Source organism: Apium graveolens, chromosome 4 (assembly GCF_009905375.1).
Source record: "Apium graveolens cultivar Ventura chromosome 4, ASM990537v1, whole genome shotgun sequence".
Classification (NCBI taxonomy): Eukaryota; Viridiplantae; Streptophyta; class Magnoliopsida; order Apiales; family Apiaceae; genus Apium; species Apium graveolens.
The window spans coordinates 285031664-285044052 of record NC_133650.1 but is presented as its reverse complement, the minus strand read 5'-3'; the positions used below and the strand labels follow the sequence as shown (position 1 = coordinate 285044052).

Genomic DNA, 12389 nt, shown 5'->3' with positions numbered 1-12389 from the left:
CATCAGACATTAGCATATGATCAAGTTCTGAAGTCACCGCAGAATTAATTACATCCACTTTTAAGCACTCCTCATCTTCTGTAGGGAATTTCATTGCTTTGAATATATTGAAGGTCACATCCTGATCCTGTACCCGCATAGTAAGTTCACCTTTCTGCACATCTATCAAGGTACGACCAGTAGCCAAGAAAGGTCTTCCCAAGATTATGGGAATCTTCTTATCTTCCTCGAAATCCAGAATAACAAAGTCTGCAGGAAAGAAGAGCTTATCCACCTTGACTAGCACATCCTCCACTATGCCCCTTGGGTAAGTAATAGAACGATCAGCCAATTATAGAGACATGTAGGTGGGTTTTGGATCAGGCAAATCCAACTTTTTAAAGATCGACAACGGCATCAGATTGATGCTTGCTCCCAAATCACAAAGGCACTTGTCAAACGACAACTTGCCAATGGTGCAAGGAATGGTGAAGCTACCTGGATCTTTAAGCTTTGGAGGTAACTTTTGCTGCAGAACAGCGCTGCATTCTTCCGTCAGAGCAACGGTCTCAAGGTCATCCAGTTTCACCTTCCTTGAAAGAATACTCTTCATAAACTTCGCATAACTAGGCATTTGCTCCAGAGCCTCAGCGAAAGGTATATTGATGTGAAGTTTCTTGAACACCTCCAGAAACTTACCGAACTGCTTATCCAGCTTTTGTTGTCACAATCTCTTAGGGAAAGGTGGTGGAGGATAGAGCTGTTTCTCCCCTGTATTACCCTCAGGCAGAGTGTGTTCAACAATAGTCTTCCTTGGTTCCTCCGCTTTCTCCTTTTGCTTAGCTTCTTCATCGCTAACTTCAGCTTCTCCTTCTTTTACCTTTTCAGCATCAACAACTTTCCCAGACCTTAAGGTAATAGCCTTGACTTGCTCTTTAGCTTCCTTCCTTCCTGGCACTTCCGTGTCACTGGGAAGTGTTACAGGTTGATGATTGAGCACTGCATTGGCTATTTGACCGATTTGATTTTCCAAGGTCTTGATAGAAACCGCCTGACTCTTGCATAACAGCTTAAGTTCCTCAAAATCAGCACTAGTAGGTGCAGCTGCACTTCCCTGTTGAGGATATGATTGCCTTTGAGCATATTGCTGCGGTTGCTGGAATCCAGGTGGATTGAACTGTTTACTCACACCTTGCTGATATGGTGGCTGAATAGCATTCTGATTATTACCCCTGCTGAAATTTGGATGATTTCTGTTGTTAGGATGATAAGTAGCTGGTACAGGCTGCTGTTGTCGCTGATAATTATTCACATACTGAACAGATTCATTGACAAGAGAACACTGATTCGTAGCATGAGAACCTGCACAAAGCTCACATACCATAGCTATTTGATTAACTCCATATGCAGCTAGAGAATCGACCTTCATAGACAGCGCTTGGAGCTGCGCTGCAATAGCAATGGCTGTATCGACTTCCAGAATACCTGCTACCTTCCCAGGCATCATCCTCTGAGTTGGGTTTTGATGCACATTTGCAGCCATAGTCTCGATAAGATTATAAGCCTCAGTATAGCTTTTGGCCCACAAGGCGCCTCCAGCTGCTGCATCGAGCATGGGCCGAGATTGGGCCCCCAAACCATTATAGAAACCAGTGATCACCATCCAATCGGGCATTCCATGATGTGGACACTTTCTCAACATTTCCTTGTAGCATTCCCAAGCTTCGCACATAGATTCTGTAGGTTGCTGCGCAAACTGAGTAAGAGCACTCCTCATAGCAGCAGTTTTTGCCATCGGATAAAACTTTACCAGAAACTTTTGCGCAAGATCTTGCCAAGTAGTGATGGACCCAGCTGGTTCAGAATGTAACCAGTCCTTAGCTTTGTCCCTCAGTGAGAATGGGAAAAGCCTCAGCTTGATAGCCTCATCAGTCACGCCATTATACTTGAAAGTAGTGCAGATCTCGACAAAATTCCTTATGTGCATGTTGGGGTCTTCAGTCGCAGCACCTCCAAAAGAAACAGAATTCTGCACCATCTGAATAGTGCCCGGCTTGATTTCAAAGGTGTTAGCTTGAATAGCCAGATGAAGTATGCTTGACTGAATGTCATCAATTTTAGGCCGAGAAAAGTCCATAAGAGCTGGATCGGCCTGAACAATACGATCACCCATGATTACTGGTTCTTTCTGCTCACTTCCTGAATCCGAATCTTCAAAATCTATCTTCTCCGGAATATCAAGAACTTCGTCTATCTCCTCAGTTGTATCTAAAGTCCTCTTGCGAGTACGAGAACGAGTTTGCATAAACGCTCACTAAAGTACCTGAAACACAACCAGAAACAATAAGTAACTAATATGTCTTAATCACTGAGTCCTAATGACCAATGGTGGTAAGTACATAAACTAAACAAATACGCCGAGTCCCCGGCAGCGGCGCCAAAAACTTGTTAGGGCGAAAACACGCGCTAATAATACACGCAAGTATACGCGTTCACAAGTAATATAGAATACTTTCTAGTTCGTTCCCACAGAGACTCAGACTAATTATTGTTCAATTAAACTCACTCACCAATATATGAATACTTCTCAATGTTAAGACACTAACACTTAGAATTGTTGACTAAATATTAACTACTATTAACTACTTAATTAATCACATAACTAACACTTCGAATTAATAATATTAAAACACTCATGAGATCACAACTTCATTACTACTTCCTTCAATAGTTATTATTATTACCCTTAGCATGCAACAGTGATGATATTAATCGAATAACACGAAACTGATAAAAGCCAACTTTCATTGTACTAATACCATTCTACCAAACATCCACAATTAAGATAGAAGTTGAATATGCATCAATTATGTTGAGTCCCTGTATGTCTACAGAAATTGACAACATAATGATTTAAGCGCAAGTTATTCCTTTTGATTACACAGGGCGAATAAAACGGTTAGAGTTACCCACTAATCATGCACATCATACATGAACCTATGCTAGCATGGCAAGTTCTAAATCTCAAGATCCACCGTCGCTTCACAAGAGATTAACACCCTATCTTATATGTTCGCGATGCACATAAGACGAATACGCACAACCAATACTAGATATCATACAATCATCACACACTAAGGTATTAAACAATTAACTAAAGAATTCCATAGTAAATCCTTTACGACCCCATGATCACGATTAGCTCATGATAGCACTTATCTTCATCATGGGTTCATATGAAAACATGATAAATAAATACAAGAAAATAATAACTAAACTAATTATATTAAACCAGAGTACGTCACAAGAGTAATTAGGTTCAAAAGCAAGAAAACTAGCATCCAACGTTACAACGAAATAAAGAATCACAAGCAAATATGCTTCCTCTTCGTTGCGGTGTGCTAAAACGGTCTTCTTCCTTATCTCCTTCGCTCCTTGCTTAATACAACGATCCAACCTTGTGAAAACGTCTCCAAATCTACTTATATAATAGTCCCATAAAACTCAGATTACATAGAAGTTGGAAGCCAAACAGAAGTAGAAGTCCTAAAATAATGTATCTTTTTTTCCGACCCTGCGCGGCCATTCAGCATAGCTGAGCGGGCACTCAGCCTTCTGTGCGGCCGCTCAGCATAGCTGAGCGGGCGCTCAGGACCCTACTGGAAAATTCCTGAGTTTGCTCCGTTTCTTCGCTGCAATCTGCCCCTTTCTTTCCTCTCGCAATGCTTAACACATGCCAAGGCTTATTCTTGATGATTACTCCTCCGAAATACAACTAATACACTGAAATGCACAAACACTAGAAAAACGCATCAAATACACAAAATACTTGACTTCAAGACACCAATTTAAGCTATTTTAAGACGTTCTAAGTGGTATAAAATGCCACTTATCAGAAGCCACTTTGGGGAATTTCTCCTCAGCCTTAAGAGCAACTGTTCTTGACTTTCTCCTATGTCTCTTGGTTCTTTGATCCATCTCAAGTTCATGAGTTTTGAGCATACCATAAATTTCATCAAGAGTAGTTTCATCAAGAGCATAGTTGTCTCTTATAGTAGTTGCCTTCAAATCCCAACTTTCAGGAAGAGCTAAAAGGAATTTAAGATTAGTATCTTCAAGATCATATTCCTTATCCACCAGTGATAGATCATTCAAGAGTTTGACAAATCTGTCATATAAACCAGTTAATCACTCATCAGGTTTTGAATCAAAGTGCTCATACTCTTGAGTGAGTATAGTCCTCCTGTTCTTCTTAATTGAATCAGTTCCCTGACATCTTGTCTTTAAGGCATCCCATATCTCCTTTGCAGTCTTGCAGTTAATTATCCTATTTGACATGACATTATCAATGGCACTATGTAGCAAATGCTTTATGTAAGAACCCAAATTTTTGACATCGGTAAAAGACCTTTATGAATGGTAATATAATAACTTGAATTTTTGAGACCTTATAAAACGTTTAATGAATAGTATCCCTGACGGGCGGGGAAAACTTTTAAGCCCACACTATGTAGTGCACGAGAAAATGAGTTTCGGAGTTGATATTACGATTATACGTACCAAATGAGTGTTTGTAAACGCTATTAGTTTTCGAAGAAAACGAACTTTGAAAAATGGCCGTATTTATGACTTATCGAGGATTACGGGAATCACAATATAATTACAAGATTAAAACCCTATGGATTTATAGTCAAGTATGATAATTAAAAATATAAGGAATAAATACGAAAGGAATTACGTTGTGAACCATTTACGAATAAGTGTTACGAAAATGTTTAAGCGACCGAGCGAACGCGTAAACGATTAAATAAATGTAACACACTAACTAAACCATGGTAAGGAAGTAACCATGGTTACTTCATCAAATAGTGAGCTAACCATAGGATGAACAAGCTAGCTAGCAAAATAGTGTGCTAAGGAAGCTAACCAAGTAGTTTAGCCTGTAATCTAGCAAACTATTAAGATTTGTCCCTAACATTTGAAACCAAGAATCAACCTAGAATGCTATACTAGGAGAATAAAATAAATTGCAAGATATCAACCCATCTTCCTAGAAGTTACCTAGAAAATCAACCAAGCTAAGCAACCAAGAGGAGTATAAATACCCCCCTTATGCTCCATTCGGCCCTAATGATAAAGAATGGGAAATCCAATTCAAAATCTCAAGTTCTAGCCATGGTAAAATTATCCCATTAATTCTCAAGCCTCCTATAAATTAAAATAAGGTAAGAAAATTCTTTCATCTCTTTTTTATCATGGTTTTATGGGTGAAATAAATTCAAGAAACTCACTAGTGAATAGTATGAATAGTAATCTCTCCTTGGTTTCTTGATTTCAATGGTGGTTCTAGGCTCCAAAAATCATACCAAGCACTTCCAAGCCTCCACCATACTCAAGAACACATCTCAAGATCTCAAGAAAGGTAAAAATCTTTGGCCCAACTTTATTTAAGATTCATTTTTAAGATCCATTTAGTATGTGGTAGAAAACTTAGTTTAAGAAGTGGTATTGTTGAGATCTTGAAGTTTAAAGTTGAGTAGATTTAAGGTTGATTGTTGTTACCTCAAGAACATGATGTTCTTGAGAGAAGTTTTTATAATGATGATGAAATGATTATTGTTGATGGTTGTGTTAAGAGTTAGGGTGTAAACGAAACCCCGATCGTAAGCGTAACTCCGTTAAAACCAACGAATCGTAACATTAAGTTTCTCCAGAAATTCCTAAAGTTGTAAACTTTAGTTTCTTGAAAAATAACCCTTTATTATGATAGGAAATGTTATAAGGATCGTTTAGGCGCTTGAATCGCTTGATTCCGATTTACGGATCAAAAGTTATGGTCGTTTTAGTAAAAGTGATTTACGCGACAAAAACTGCTACTAATCACGAACTTTGAAAATATAAAGGATTGACGTAAAAGTGTTCATAAATCATGAAATTTTTACAGAGAGTAAAATATTGAGTTTCATAACTGCCATAAAAATTTCAAGTAAAAATAATGATTTCTCAATTTTATAAAATATCAGAGCCGAGACCGCGCGAGTAGAAACCGTAAGAATCTATAAGCGGAGCCAACGACGATAAAGAGAACCTAAGATACTTAGAAAAATGAAGCGACCATGATGTGAATAAGGACTTAAAGGAATAATAAGGGTAGTATAAGTGGAGAGGGTGCATAAAAAATAGCGCATGAGTGCGAGTCGCCGTAAATTAGAACGGGACCTAACGAAATGAATTGTGTTTATGGTTTTAGATTTCCGAGCGGAACCTAGAGCATCCCCCACCTCGAGATACCCAGGCAAGTTTTTAAACCCTACCTTTTAAGAACTGTTGTGTTTTGAATATTTTACAAAACTGTTATATATGCATGAGATTGCTTTAAACTATTTTACGAAGTTTGAGATGTATTACATTACTCAATTATTGATAATTTCTAGTATATGTTCATACCGAGTTCAAAATATCATATTTAGACCGAGAGTCGGTCGGTGTAAGCTTATAAAAACCCGGAGGTATCCCGGAGGAGTTTATAATTGAGAACGTTAACGCTAGCGAGAAGCGTGGCGTGTATATATTTTAGACCGAGGATCGGTTAATTAAATTGATGAAAACCCGGAAGTATTCTGGAGGTGCTTATTTAAGAATATTAACGCTACAGTAGAGCGTGATGTATGTCGTAAGACCGAGAGCCGGTCAGTTTTGTTTTATAAATAATAAAACCCGGGAATCATTCCGGAGATATTATGGGACGGTTATAAGTCCATAGTAGTACGTTTTAAAAGGGACTCATCGTCCACTTACGAAACATTAAAATACCTCGAACTTTTATTAAAACAATTTCCCAACGATCATATTCCCTCAACTATATTTTATTGTTCGAATAACAAATACTATATACTTATTCCTTTATTATGGGAGTAGTATACTCCAACGTTTATTTATTTCAAACCCGATTAATCATTATAGATTATTAATTATATAGATAGAAACTAGTTGAGGAATATTATTTTAAATAAATCTTTTAGAGAATAAACTCATTCGAGGTTTGATTATTATCAATCATCATTTAATTATTTATTAAAGGGTTATTATTGACTTAAAAATCATAGATCCTGATTTAAAATATACTTTCTGATTTCAGAATATCATTCGAATAATTTCAGATTGTCGGTGAATATTATCCCGACATATTTAATATGTTGAATATAGTTTCAAGAAGAAAGTTTTCCCTCTTATTTATTATCTTTTGACAACGGTCAACTCACATCCTTAGTACTTCCTCCGAAATTTTCGGAAGTACGTATATACATATATATACACTTATATCTTAAAGAGATAAACTATTTCTATCAACAAGCAAAACGCTTGGGGAACTTCGATGTGGTTCGAGTTCTCGAGATTAATAGAATTTTTTAAAGGACAAGGGAGGGGTAGACTCTGGTACTATGTGTGCTAGATGGGCTACCAAAGGTACCACAGGTGAAGGTACTCAGTGTACTCAGGAACTTGTGAAGTATGTGTATACCCGAAAATGGGACACGTAGCCCGAATGCGGCAAGGGTGATACCCGAGAGATGACGGTTTCGTCCTTTTACTAGTAGAAAAGGTTATTATTTCCGTAGTACGACTGATCATCGTATGCGGTGGCTCCGGTGAATGTTCAAACTCTTCCAATTGGAATTGAAATGCAATACCGTAATCCAAGCCTAGGTGCTGGGATTACTATTAAGGTATTCGCAGGTTAATAAAATCCACTAAAGGATTGTTTTCATAAGAAGGTGTGTATCACCAAGGAAAACTATTTTGAAGAAAACGTATCTAACAGATAACCAGTATGCCGGTGTGGGACTTAGTCGCTTGCAGTCATGGGGAAGATCCCTGGCAGCTTTGTCTCAGGTGTGCTAGAGTATCAGATAGATATAAGATATCAGTCATAATTATTATAACTTCATGTAGAGGTTATAAATAATTGTTGAGATCCTGTAAAGTACATTTGAGTGTAATAAAAGAAGATTACATTTAGTACGTCATTTCTAAGGCTATAACTTGTATGTGCGAGTATGAGATTGGGGTCTGTTGGATTATTGTATCAATACCAGGATACACATGAGTGAAGGATGACGTGACGACCCAGATTCCTGACCTCGGATTTGGGGGCATTACAGAAATGGTATCAGAGCATTAAGTTATAGTACTCAGAAACGAGAGTGTTAGGAGTCTGTCTAGATGCGAGATTTCGTGAGAGCTCATATAGAGTTCATCATTGGACTACCGGATGTAGCCCAATGGGTAGGTAAGGATAAGTGTGTATTTAAGGTATTAAAGTATGACTAATGAGAACATTGGAGATTATCAGAATGATGAGGAGAAAAATTAGAATCATATTTGATTTAGCAAGGATATGGATGTAGAACTTGGAGCTGATTCTCCAGAGCATTTAGGGTAAAAATGATATTATCAACACCATATGTAAATTTTGACAACACGAACCTTGTTACCTGTAGTTCTGTGTAGGTTTCCCAAAAAGGGGCATACCATGTGAGAACCAAAAAGTCTAATTATTAATATACAGTTGAGGTTATTGACCCAAACTAGTTGAAGGTGTCATTTTACTAATGAGAAGGTGAATATCGTATTAATAACGAATTCAGCAGAAATAGTGTCTGATATACCCTTGAGGATTTTTATTTCTGTTAAGGAAGATTTGAATATGATATACAAATGTCATCATAAGACAACTAAACTACATGATATTATTAGTACGCTTAACATGAAGAGTTATGATGGTTTAGCTCAGAGATCGAGAGCATCGAGAATTGATGGCATGACTACAATTTGATGGCATAAGATTACAATGAGCGATGGTTTAATCTTAGAACCTTTTAAAAGGATAGACCAGTGAGTCTAGAGTGGAATTCTTTGGTAGAAATGATGTCAGAGGCAATGTATATATACACGTAGACCTCTAATATATTCGGTAACGTATGTTCAATTACACACACATACCACTGAAATTATGGACTGCATTGAGATCCCTAAGAGATCTCTTTGATCTGTTCCCAGGGGGAACTAGCCACTTATAGTTAGTAACAGATGCATGTAGCAGGCAACTATCGGCTTAACGGATGTTTTGGAATATTTCTGAGTAAGGTCTTCGAGGTAAAACACCTGAATGACAGATATACATGCGAAAGTCAAGTTAGTAAACGATTTTAAAATGATGTTGAAAGAGAAACTACTTGAAATATGGAATTACGAAGAAGAAGAGGTGGGATCATCCTCAGATGGATAATAAAGAGAGTTAGGATAATCAGTAAAATATTTTGACACCTACTCACTGTCATGTTACTCCCTCCAAATTGTTGATCATTCGTATCGCCTTGATAAGTCATATCAGGCAATCCTTTTCATTCCCTACTTTGAACTTCTGATGTGACCATATTGAATAGTCTTTCTCTGTATCAGGACTTGTTCAATTCTTTTAGTTAAATCCATGAACTTTCATTCATAGATTATGATCTTCTTGTTTAACTCAGAAATATTTATACCTCATTTCAATTATCCAATAGATTTTTATATATATATTTAAATTTCCCTCAATTAATCGATGAATATTCATAATGAGTATCTTTATTAGATTCTTCTTTCATACTTACTCTTCTCAGTCGAGATTGTAAATATCTAACAAATTGTTAAAAATATGGATGATCTAATATCCATATTCCTCGAGAATCCTTTTCTTCTAATCAGAATGAAATTTTATATTGAACTTTGAAATCATAGTAAGGGTATCAATTTGATATTGGTATTCTAATTTAATTTTATTCTGATAAAGTATGTGAACTAGGGCACCTATGAGTGTACCCTTTATTTGGAAATAAATATTTGATAAGAGGCTATCGATTGTTCCGATGCCAAGACCGCTCGATTCAGAGTTATAATTGTCTTTCTCGGCCCAAATTTAAAAACTCTTTATTTCAAAATCGTCATCCAGGTAGCCACAATTTCTTCAGTGGTTACGATGTTGAGATTTTACAAACAAACTGAAATAGGCCTAGTTGCATATGTTCTCATGAATGACTAGTTAATTGTCCTAACTAGTCAAAATTTTAATTAATACGACAAAATTCTAGCTAATCGTCCTAGCTAGTTGCTATGGGCCAAACCAATTGTGCTGACCATTTTCTTAGCCGGTTGATTATATTGTTTGATATGGACTAGTTATTATTTTGCTAGTTCCACTTCCAATAAAATTTTGATTATTCCATAAGTGCATTATATATGCCAGATTTAATTGTTGATGAAATTTTTAAAGAATGATTTAATTGAGACCTAACTAGGTCGCCCACTCAAACGAGAGTTCACATTCAATTTTATGAAATATTTTATTCTTTCATTGTATAACGAATATCCAATTAAAATTTCAAAGTAATTGAAGAACAATATATTTCCTTATTTATTAATCATTGGATCGAATTCCTTCTTTCAAAATAGCACCTCTTTGAGACCTCAATGGTTAACCTTTGGTTGAGGATGTTATTCGATATTTCTTTCATTTTTCGGGAAGAAAAGTATTCTTTCAATGGGAAAATCTTACAAATATCATTCGTATGATGTTATTATTCAGCAATCATTGCTTTCAATGGATATTCTCCATAATATCACAATATAAAATTCTAAGGACATGGAAGGATAATCCTTGTTGTATTCTTCCTTCTAAGTTATAAATTTTCTGAGTGTTGTGACTCTTTATTCAGAGCTCATTATTTGTTCAGATGTTAGATTTTGAAACCTTGTTAAGACTATCTAAATTTCATTGATATCGTGAAAATCTTTTCCAAGGCTAATTGTCTTCCCAATAAAGAGAGGTATAGTTGAGAACCGATTGTTGTAATATGAGACTGAAAGCTCAGTGCTACGATGGTGCAATCGGAGTATCGCGAGGAGTAAGTTGTTTTAAAAAAAGAAGAATACCATGTTTAGTTATTATCATAAGTATCTTTAAGATGGTTATAGAAGAACGAAAATAGGGATACGATGTGATTAGGGAGGTACACTTCTATGAAACATTATCGGGAGATATGCTAATAAATTCGGGAAAAAAAAACAAGCATGTATGAATTTGAGGGATAAGATTTTCAAAAGCTGAAGGTAAGGTTAGTAGCGATCTCGTGCTAGAAATACTCAATGATAAAAATAGGATGTTGCGTGAAGTCTAATGATATGTCTACGCAGCTTAAGGACCATAACATAAGGCTTTCTAATAGTAATCTAGAATAATTGCGATAAGGTTCGGACTGAAAGGGACAAGGAGTTTACTTATGAGAAAATTTTGGAATTTTTTTTTACACTGAACAGGAGATAGAGGGTATAGTCAAATTGATCAAAGGCTATGATTGAGAAATCTATTATCATCAAGGAAAGGCCAATGTGGTGGCCGACACTTTAAGTAGGAAAAGATATATTGAGGATGACAAATACCAGAATAACTGATGAGAAGGATCGCATGAAAAGGACGCTTTATTACTTAACAAGAAGACTTAAAGATGCCTAAAAGCGTAAACGGATATTAGTCATGACAGAATGTGAAAAAAATGTCATTGAGTAGGTAAGTAAGTATTCGTCATGGTTGGAAATAAAAAAGAAAAGGCAAGGGTTAAAATTTTGCCGATTTCAATTGTAGATGACCCAAATAGGGTTAAAAGTTAATTATAATAAATTCTGAGGGAGGATTATCAAGAACCAAGTTAGACGTCGTGCTATTTGAGGATTTTGAGTAATAAATTAAATAAGACCGCTTACTTTATTATGCAAACGATAGATGTCCACTCTACAAAATTGATATGAACATGGAGGAGATAATTAGGACAGAGAGACCCCGTGACGACTGCGCCGCACAAGGACCCAAGATTTAATTTCATAACGGGACTATTTCCCAAGATATTTTGCAAAAAAGAATGGACAGAGGAATGACTTAGGGTTCTCAAATCGACAAGTAGAACGAGAGGACTATCCTGATCATTGAAGATACGTCTAGCGGCTTACCTTTTATTTGGAAAGGTTTGGAGAATCGTCTATTGTAGACAGATAATTCGTGTAGATGTACTTACCATGCTAGCATACGAAAAATAGTCGTCGATATCCCTTACGAAGGGCAACGTGAAAGAATGAAGGATGTCATTGTCAGAACTTATAGAAGGCAAAGAAGATCGTACACGCCCTATAAAGACCACTAGTAGCAGGTACCAATAAACGTGAATACGTCTAAGGCGCCAGCAAGAATAACGAGTACGATCCAGAAAGTGTCGTAGTACTATAGATATTATACGGGGAATGATTAAAGAAGTCCGACCGAGGACGGAAGCTGAACGTTGCACGATCCTAAAACGTGTCAATAAATTGCGTATGAAATG

The 12389-nt window shown here is 36.5% G+C and overlaps 1 non-coding gene across 1 annotated transcript; it reads left to right on the top strand.

Moving 5' to 3' along the window:
• Nucleotides 1-1652: 1652 nt before the first annotated feature.
• On the top strand, nt 1653-1759 carry LOC141722520 (small nucleolar RNA R71). The gene has a single exon (XR_012575537.1). It is a non-coding gene; the product is annotated as a small nucleolar RNA R71 (small nucleolar RNA).
• Nucleotides 1760-12389: the final 10630 nt, after the last annotated feature.